The sequence below is a fragment of the Ursus maritimus genome, unplaced genomic scaffold, assembly GCF_017311325.1.
Source record: "Ursus maritimus isolate PB19 unplaced genomic scaffold, ASM1731132v1 scaffold_33, whole genome shotgun sequence".
NCBI classification, from domain to species: Eukaryota; Metazoa; Chordata; class Mammalia; order Carnivora; family Ursidae; genus Ursus; species Ursus maritimus.
In genome coordinates this window covers 7,249,862-7,258,865 of record NW_024425897.1, presented here as the reverse complement: position 1 = coordinate 7,258,865, position 9,004 = coordinate 7,249,862, and positions in this window count along the sequence as shown.

Below are 9,004 nucleotides of genomic sequence, written 5' to 3'. Positions count from 1 at the left end.
TTCACCCAGGCGGCTTGCAGAATGACTTCCAGTGAAGAAATGGAGAGATGGGATTTCTATGGCTGCCTGCTCAGGAGTGCTGGGTGGGCCCGGGCTCCAGCTTTTCCAATCAAGCAACAAGGCGTCTGCAGGTTCTTGTTGCTCACCCGACACCTTTGGCTGCTCCTATCGATTCCACCTTCAAGACGCTCCCAGGATCTGACCCCTTCTGGTCACATCCACCCAGCTGACTGTGTAGACAGGGAGGGCTTAGAGGGGAAATGGACTCACCATGGGTGAAATCTGGTGAATGCATCATTTCCCCATTATTTTTACAACCAAACCTCCAGTTCTGGGAGATGCTCTGAGATGGGGAGAGAAAATGGTCTCCTTCTCATAGGTCTGGGAAACTTGGAACGATTCTTTTTGCCTGCAGCGAAGACACCTGTTGGAATCCTCACTTCTGTGACACATTTGATCGTGGATCTGAGCTAAGGCAATTTTAGCAAGAAGTTTCTCTTGTTTTCAGTCCTAAGTCAAGAAGTCCCTTGTTTGTCTCCTCGTGCCCCTCGGCAAGGTAGGGAGGGCGGTAGGGAGACCAGCATCCACTGGGAATTTGCCACAGGAGTGACACGGGGCTATGTGCACCTTGTCTCTTTGGGTCCTCACGATGTTCCTATGACGTGTGTACTATGATGACCCCCATCCATCTTGCAGATGAGAAAAATCAGCTTAAAACGCTTCACTAAGGTCCATGTGACTAGGAAAGCCACCTTTCCTGGCTCTAAGCTCGAGCCCTGTGGCTCCAAGCCGCTACGTCCTGCTACCTGGGGACCTGAACGTGCCTCACAGAACTTTCTCCCTCCCAGCACCTCCCTCTTGCCCCAATAGTCTCCCTGCTCCCCCACCATCACAGCCTCCTCTGGGAACCAAAGGGTTAACCTCTCCCTCCTGTGTGCCCAGATTCAAGTTCATTACGCTGACTAATTGCTTCAAAGTCAGCGATTCCACCACGGCTAATGGAAAATGTATCTGCAAGTAATAGATTAATTGGCCACTTGTGAACAGCCCTCAACTAGAGGGTCACCGGCTGTCGGACCCACCCACCCAGTCCTTCTGGGGCCCAGGAAAGGGAACCAGAGGCTGGTCTTGAAGGGTTTTGGGGGGCATCTGGAGTTTCACTGACCATCGCCCTGAGAAAAGCCAGCCAGCCAGCCAGTTCCGTCCCTAAGGAGACACATTCTGCATCCTTTTCAAATCATTAAAATGCAAGTGTGCTAACTTGAAAAGAATGGAAATCTTATCAGCATAATGAGCCACCAAATATCAGAACAGCAGCACACCAGCTTCCCCCTACCCCAGAACGAGGGGGGGAGGGGGGCTTTTCTCAGAAGGTTTAAAGTCATTAATTATACAGTAACAGCTACCAGTTTGCACACTAGCTATGAGCCGCCCGCTGCATTTAACATTACTCATTTCATTCCAGCAACAGCCCATGAGGCAAGTACTATCATTATCCTAGTTTTCGGAAGGGACACAGAGCTCAGAGAGAGGCTGCAGCCTACCCCAGGTCACACAGCAAGAAAGTAGAAGTGGCCTTGGGGAGACCTCAGGTCTGTGTGACTCCAAAACCAGATCTTTTATTCTCTGCTCCAGGGGGTCATTAAAATGATAGGCCATGCCCACGGTCTGTGTTTGTAAATAAAGTTTTATTGGAACACAGCCATGCCCATTCATTTACATATTGTCTTTACATTGCAACAGCTGAGTCAGTAGTTAAGCTCACATCGCCCACAAAACCTGAAATGTCTATCGTCTGCCTCTTTGCAGAAAAAGTTCACAGACCACTGCCAGACCAATTTACCCAGCGCAAAACTTGTACCTTAATGAAAGGAGGGGAGGTGACCAAGGGCGAAGAGGCCATTGATGAACCTGGAGATTCCAGTGGTGACCCCATCTCCCAGATACACTATTTCCCCAGATTGTAAGGAAGATCTCTGTGACTCTGGGAACAGAGAGGGAAGTGAAGTGCTTAGCAGGCACACAGTAGGCACTCAATAGATGCAGGGTAGATGAGTGAAGAACACAGCTGGAGGTCTCAGAGGTCAAGCCTTGCAGAGATCCCGCCTTTGCTTGCCTGGTAAAAGGGACCCGCTTACCCCCTGCTGCCCACGCCCCCCACGGGTTGGGTTGGCAGTCTCTGGTCTCCAGCCTCCGGAGTTTTACTGGCTGAATGAGTCGTGGGAGGCTGTAAAAACACGAGGACTCTTTCCTTTAAGCCTCCCCTGTAAGTCACCCCGAAGCATTTCCCTGATCGATTGGCTCTTCTCCTCCTTGTAGGAGCCCTCCCCAGGGAACTGTTTGCAGAAAGGAATAGGCCAGTTTGCATTTAGTCACCTTTATCTGACCCAGGAGATAAATCTCTCTTAGTTTGGTTTTTCCGCAGGGGGGTGGGATCCTGGGAGGCCCGCGTGCTGCCCCTCACAGATGCTGGAGACCTCACTAATGCAGAGGCTGATTATTCCAAATGGAAGCTGATCGGAGGGCGGGAGCGAGCTGACATGCCCTGGGAAAAGCAAGTTTCTCTGAGAAAAGAGGGTTTGTAAAGGCAGGATGGCCAAGGTGCATTTGAGCTTTCAAAGCCTCACGCCCCCGCTCCCAGCTCTGGGGACTCCAGGACACCTGATTGCGGCCCCACCCACGGGCCCGTGGGCAGGGAAAAAGGGGGTCCGCTGGGGGGAGGGGGCGGCAAGCTGGCCAGAGAAGGGGTGCGTGCACAGCGTCCCCTAGAGGCCACGTGTGTGCATCACAAGCCCTGAGTTCAAATCCTAGCTCCTTTCCAACCCAGCACCTGCTTCATTTCTGAGCCTCGGTTTCTTTCTTTGTAAAATGGGCATGCTCTGACCTCGTAGATGCTGACCTCATAAAACGGTCTTGAGGATGAAATGAATTTCTGCATTTAAAGAAAGGGCTTGGTACGCGGCATACTCTCAATAAAGGTCACTACTCCTACCTCTGATGGTAGTATTATTGTTATTGTTCTGTTGTTAGCTCACTGAGGCAGAAAAGCAGAGCGTGTTACTCATACACCCACCGTAGTGGACTCTCTCCCACCAACACGCACGGGTGGTGGGGTGCACCTGTCCCCAGCTTCCGCATCAGATCTACACAGAAGAAACCACTGGCTTCCCGAAGGCATGGCTTTGGTGCCCAGAGATCCTGGACCATTTCATTAATAAATTTCCTTCCCCCTCTCAGAGACCCCCCTCCTCGAAAGGTTTCCCGGGGCTCAGGGCAGACCCTTTCACATGCTGTCAAGTCAGTCTTTTTGAGAAGGATTCAACCTTCTCTCTGCCCTTCCCCGTGGGGGACAACAGGCAGGTGACAATGCTTGACCCACGGAAGCCATCACAAGGAGACGGTGCAGGTATCTTGGCGAGGAGGCATGTTTTGGAGCGGGCTGGAATCCCAGTGCCTCTTACCCCCATCGAGGGAACGTTAGCAGTTAAGGACCCAACCTCAGACAGACCACCTCCCCCATCCTGGATCTGTCACTTCCTAGCCTGCCTGGGGGTTGAATCTCAGGAAGATGGGCATACTAGTGGCCTCAGCCTCATAGGATTATCATGAGGTTAACAGAGATAATACACCACCAAGCCCTTAACTGTCCATGCTCTGTAAAGGGTGGATATTATTATCAACAAAGAACCCCTGACTGCAAGTTGGACTCTAGGATTTTTCATCTCGGTTTGGCCACAAACTAACCAATGACCCTGGGCAAGTCCCTGCACCTCTCTGGGCCTCAGTTTACCCTCCTGTTCTCCAAAGGCTCTCTCCCCACTGGGAGCCCACCACTCTGTGGCATGCTGAATCCTCACCCCATGTCAGCGCCGAGTCTGAGATCTTTGCTCCGGAATCTCTGCAAATTCTCCGAATAGCATCACTGCCCATTCGTTATGTCTTTTTTTTTTTTCCAGGAGCAGAAACCGGGGTTTGCCCAAGCTGGGGTTCACCCCATGTCCTCCACTTCTTTAAAATACACACACACACACACAAACACACACACACACACACACACACACGAAAATACACACACACACCTTGGCAGAATAGTCATTTCCTGCTGCCTTCATCCTCCTGCCCCCATACCATGTTCATCCCAAAGTCCTTGTTAGAATATCCCCCCCGGGACCAGCAGGTGGAAAATGTCATTTTGGAGCCATTACTAGAGCTTTAAGATGCTTAGAGCCCATCAACACCAATTGCGACTCCGTCCGGCCAGGGGGAGGGGGCGGCCTGGAGCTGCTCATGTCTCTGGCAAGGGGACCTGTGTCAGCCACCCCACACCGTGGGGCACTACCCACCCCGAGGGCAGGCACAGAGGGTTGTCTGGGGGCTGGGGACCCCCGCCATTCTGTGTCCTCAGATTTCCCTGCCATGGCTGATTTGAATAATTCAGCAATGCCGGGTCTCCTGGGCACTATTGTCTTCAGTGAAGGCAAATCAGTCGCCCGCTCGGCCTGTTAAGAGGGCCCCTGCCTGCTGCCTTTTTCTGTAAATCAGGATTAATGAGATGGTGAGGGGAAGCGCCGAGCCCTGGGCAGAGATGTTGGCAGCCAGCTCTGCCGGAGCAGCGGGCCTCAGAAGCAGCTCCCGCCTCCATGTCCTCGGGCAGTCTTCGGTGGCAGTCATCAACCTGTCGATAACTAGCGATCACCCAGCCTGCCAGACCCCTCCTCGGCCTGGCCCCTCACCAGCCCCCATGGCTCCAGGGGAAAGAGAAAGCAAGAGAGAGAAGCTGTCTGCGAGCAACGTGGCCCCCACCCCTTGCCGCCTGGCAGGCTAGGGTGGTGCCAGGGGCTGGGCTCCTTCCCCGCAGGCGGCACCCAAAAACCCAGCGCGAGGGAGATTCTCCCAGCCCGGGACTGGCAGACAGCTCGTCAGGCTCCAAAGCAGCGAGTGTCCCGTGCCTGACTTTTTGACAGCTGTCACTCACACAGGGCGCAAGGGACAATGTCCTTGTGCCTCTCACTGGTGGTGCCTGCCTCTCCCTCCTCCTGCCTTGTAGTGGCTAAATGGGCGGGCTCTGCCTACCCCACTTAGATGCTGTGTGACCTTGGGCAAGTCAGTCAGCTTCTCTGGGCCTCAACTGCCTCATCTGGAAAATGAAGATAAAACCATGTACTGGCCCCACAGGTTGCAGTGGAGATTCCAAGGTACACAGGCTTAGAGGTCCTGACCACCAGCCGCCTTCCAGCTCACAGCTGGAAAATCACATTGTATTCCTGTCTCTATCGTGGTTAACTCCAGAATCCCACTACTCAGACTGTGGGTCCGCAGCCCAGGTCAGGTGGCAAACGGCTTGTCACCTGTGCACCGTGAGGTACAGAAAAAGAGAGGAAGTATTTAGAAACTTTTGTGGTAGTTTTGACAGACAGCAATTTTGTATCCATCGAATATAATGATAAAAATGCAAGGGCTTGGATTTTGTATGCGTTTTAATTTTTTATTTAATTTTTATCAAAGTCGTTTTGTACCAAATTTTACAAAAACATCCTTCTGCAATGAAATGGGATTTAAGAAAAATATGTTGGGCACTCAGTGCAGGTGGTTTAGAAACCAATGTTCTAGACCAACGTTAATATCACATCAAGCTTCACATCCCCCGGAGATCTTGTTCAAATGTGGATTCTGGGGGCGCCTGGGTGGCTCAGTCATTAAGTGTCTGCCTTTGGCCCAGGGTGTGATCCCAGGGTCCTGGGATCGAGCCCCGCATCGGGCTCCCTCCTCCGCTGGGAGCCTGCTTCTTCCTCTCCCACTCCCCCTGCTTGTGTTCCCTCTCTCGCTGGCTGTCTCTCTCTCTGCCAAATAAATAAATTAAATCTTAAAAAAAAAAATGCAGATTCTGAGTCAGTGGGTCCAGGTGGGACCTGAGGGTCTGCGTTTTCAACAAGGGCTCAGTGGAGGCCAGTGATCTGGTCCAGGGGCCACACTGGCGAGGGGAGAGTGTGGAGCACCCCCGGTGATGCCTTTTCCCTTCCTTGACTCAATTTTATTCCCTGTAACACCCCTGTACCCAGGGATGCTGCTTCCTGCTCTTCCCCTGGCTCAGTGCTCACTGAGGCCTCCAGACACAGTCATACCGAGGCTAAATTCACACGCCACCACCCAATCAGAGACCTCAGTCAGGAGTCCCAGCCACCACAGCATCCAACCGTTAATGTGTGGGCAGTAGGTATTATGTGCCAGGCTGCGTTTGCGCCAGCATGATGCCCTGCCCTAGCACGGTAACTGTTGCTCTTCTGTCTGCAAGTCTCGGAGATAACACATGTCAATCCTGAGCCCCGTGCCAGGCAGTCAGCCCTCAGCTGATGGCTGCTATTTTAGCGATCGTCCTTTCTCCCTGTAGCAACTCCTTAAGAGAGAGGTGTATCTGTTAGCTTTGGCTGCATAACAAACCATCCCAAACCCTAGCGGCTTAAATCAATGTGCATGTATCCATTGTTGCCCATGAGTTTATGAGTCTGCTGGCTCTTCTGCTCTTCTGGGTTTGTCCTGGCAGATAGAGGATGGCTCCCTTGTGCATCTGTGTTCACCTGGGTGCCAGGTGTTTTAGAATGGCCTCAGTGGGGATAGCCCGTGTCTGCTCCATGTGGCATCTCATTCACCAGCAGGTTTGCCTGAGCTTCTCCTTATGTGGATCAGAGGACAGAGTGAACAAAGCCTCTTGAGACCTGGGCTCAGGACTGACATACTTTCTCTCCCTCCACATTCTACTAACCAAAATAAGTCAAATGGACAGCCCAGAATCAAGAGGTGTGGGGAAAAAAACTCCACCTCGAGATGGGTGGAGATGTGAAATCACACTGCAAAGGACATAAATACAAAAGCAGGGGAAGAGTGAAGGCCATTTTTATAGGCTTATCATTATTCTGCTTTCTAGACGAGGAAACTGAGGGTCAGAGAGGTTCAGAGCCTTGCCTGAGGTCAGACAGCAGCTATAAAGGGACAGAGCCAAGCTCTGCCTGACTCTGGAAACTGTGCTAACGTCTCTTCCAGATTCTTCTCTGTGTGCTAAAAGAAGGAAAAAAATACATTTTGGTAACTCAATTCACCAAAGGAAGAGGATTTTCAAATATTTTGACATCTCCAGTGGAAGATTTTGCCTGCTCTGGCTCCTGGGCCACCCCCTGCCCTGTAATCACAGGCCTGTTTTCCATCACCTGCTCTCCCCTTTCCTCCTGGGCCTTGAAGCTTCAGGCAATTTATCTTTCCCTCTCTTTTTTAATGGTCTCTTTAACACAAGGGTTTTCTAACGAGACAAATTGAAGGTCTTGGGAGTCAAGCAGAATTCACACGTGCTCACAGGACGGGATGCTGTGAGGAGCAAAAGGGGGCCCAGAGGAGACACAGGCACAGGCTGAGTGGTCGCCAAATCTCAGAACGGGGGGATGCTGTCTCTTCATCACCCTATTTGCCTAGTTACGGAAGAAGGGCATCCCTGTCCCAAAAATCGAGTGTCGCTTGTCCTGGCTTCCCCAGACTCCCACAATCCCAAAAAGACCCATGGAAGTTCTTTGGAATGGGTTGTGGCAATACAGGTAAATTTGGGAACTCAAGTACTCGAGAAGCTTAAGTGTAATTTTCTGCAATTGAGTATAATTTCTATCCAATCCTGTGTGGTGCTACACTGCAGAAATGCAAGCATTGGTGAGTTAGGGTCCTCTGCCTCCTTTCTCTGGAATTGTGTCTGAATTCCAGAGAGATTATGGTATACCAGCTTGAATGCATCCGTTATGGATTGGTGCATAACAAATGTAGTGGCTTACAATGATAATAAACACTTATTATTTCATGTGGCTTCTGTAAGTTGGAACTTCATGACTAGGTGGTCAAGCTCCAGGTCTGTCATGAGGGAACAGTCAGATATAAGCTGGGGCTGTGGGCTCATCTGAAGGCTTGACTGGGGCTGAAGGCTCCAGTTCCAAGGGGGCTCATTCATGTGGCTTACGTGTTAGCACCAGCTGTGAACAGGGGGTCTGCCATCTTTCTACGTGGGCCTCTCCACAGAACTGCTCAGGGTCCTCCCAATATGGCTTCTTTCAAAGCTGGGATCCAAGAGAATGAGGTGAAAGCTGCAAAGCCCTTTATGACCTCACCTCAAAAGTCACCTCTCCTGCATGATACCAATCACACAGACAGTCCTGATTTAATGAAGAAGGAGACTACATGAGGTGAGGCTTCCTGGGGGCCATCTTGGAAACTGGCCACCCCTGGGATGTCAGGAATGGGGGTCATCTGGTTCTTGGCAGTGTAATTACTGCACCAGCTTCGGCAGAGATGCCTTTGCTCCTGTGTGGCCCATGGTATCTTACAGTCACCCTAGTTCACTCCCCACTGACCTCAAGCCCCCTCTGTCCTTTCTCAGGATATGTGTATGTTCCCTTCACTCCCCACCCAGCTCTGTCCCACAGCCCAGAGAGTCTTTCCTAGTTTTAGATACAGGATTGCTTCTCTTTTACATCCTTCCAAATCCTTTGTCATATGCCCAGTCCTTGGCTGGCTTTTAAAATTCAAAGGCAAGAATTCAACTCCTTCCTTATCTGCGTTCTGCTGTGTCATCCTTTCCCAGAGGCAATGAATGTTGCATGGCTTGGCTGCTGCCTGAACGACGAGACTGGTCACAGGACATAAATAAATGCACAGAATTTTAAAAAGAAAAGAGAGAGAGAGACAAACTTCAGTTAATATTTCAAAATATTTTCCTGCCATGCCGTAAAGCACAGTGTTGATGGAAGTTGTCTGTGGCGTCTCTGTTGATTCTCACTGATAACCCTGGAAGAAATATTGGATATGTCCCCATTTTCTAGATGAAGAAACAAAGGGTCAGAGCGATTGGATGGCTTGCTAAACCCATATCCAGGGTCTGGTGGCATATGTGAGACTCAACCCCAAGTCAACGCTCTTGCTACAAGCGCACCACTTCCCTGTGTCCCATGTGTCCTGTGTTCCTTCTTTCCCCTCT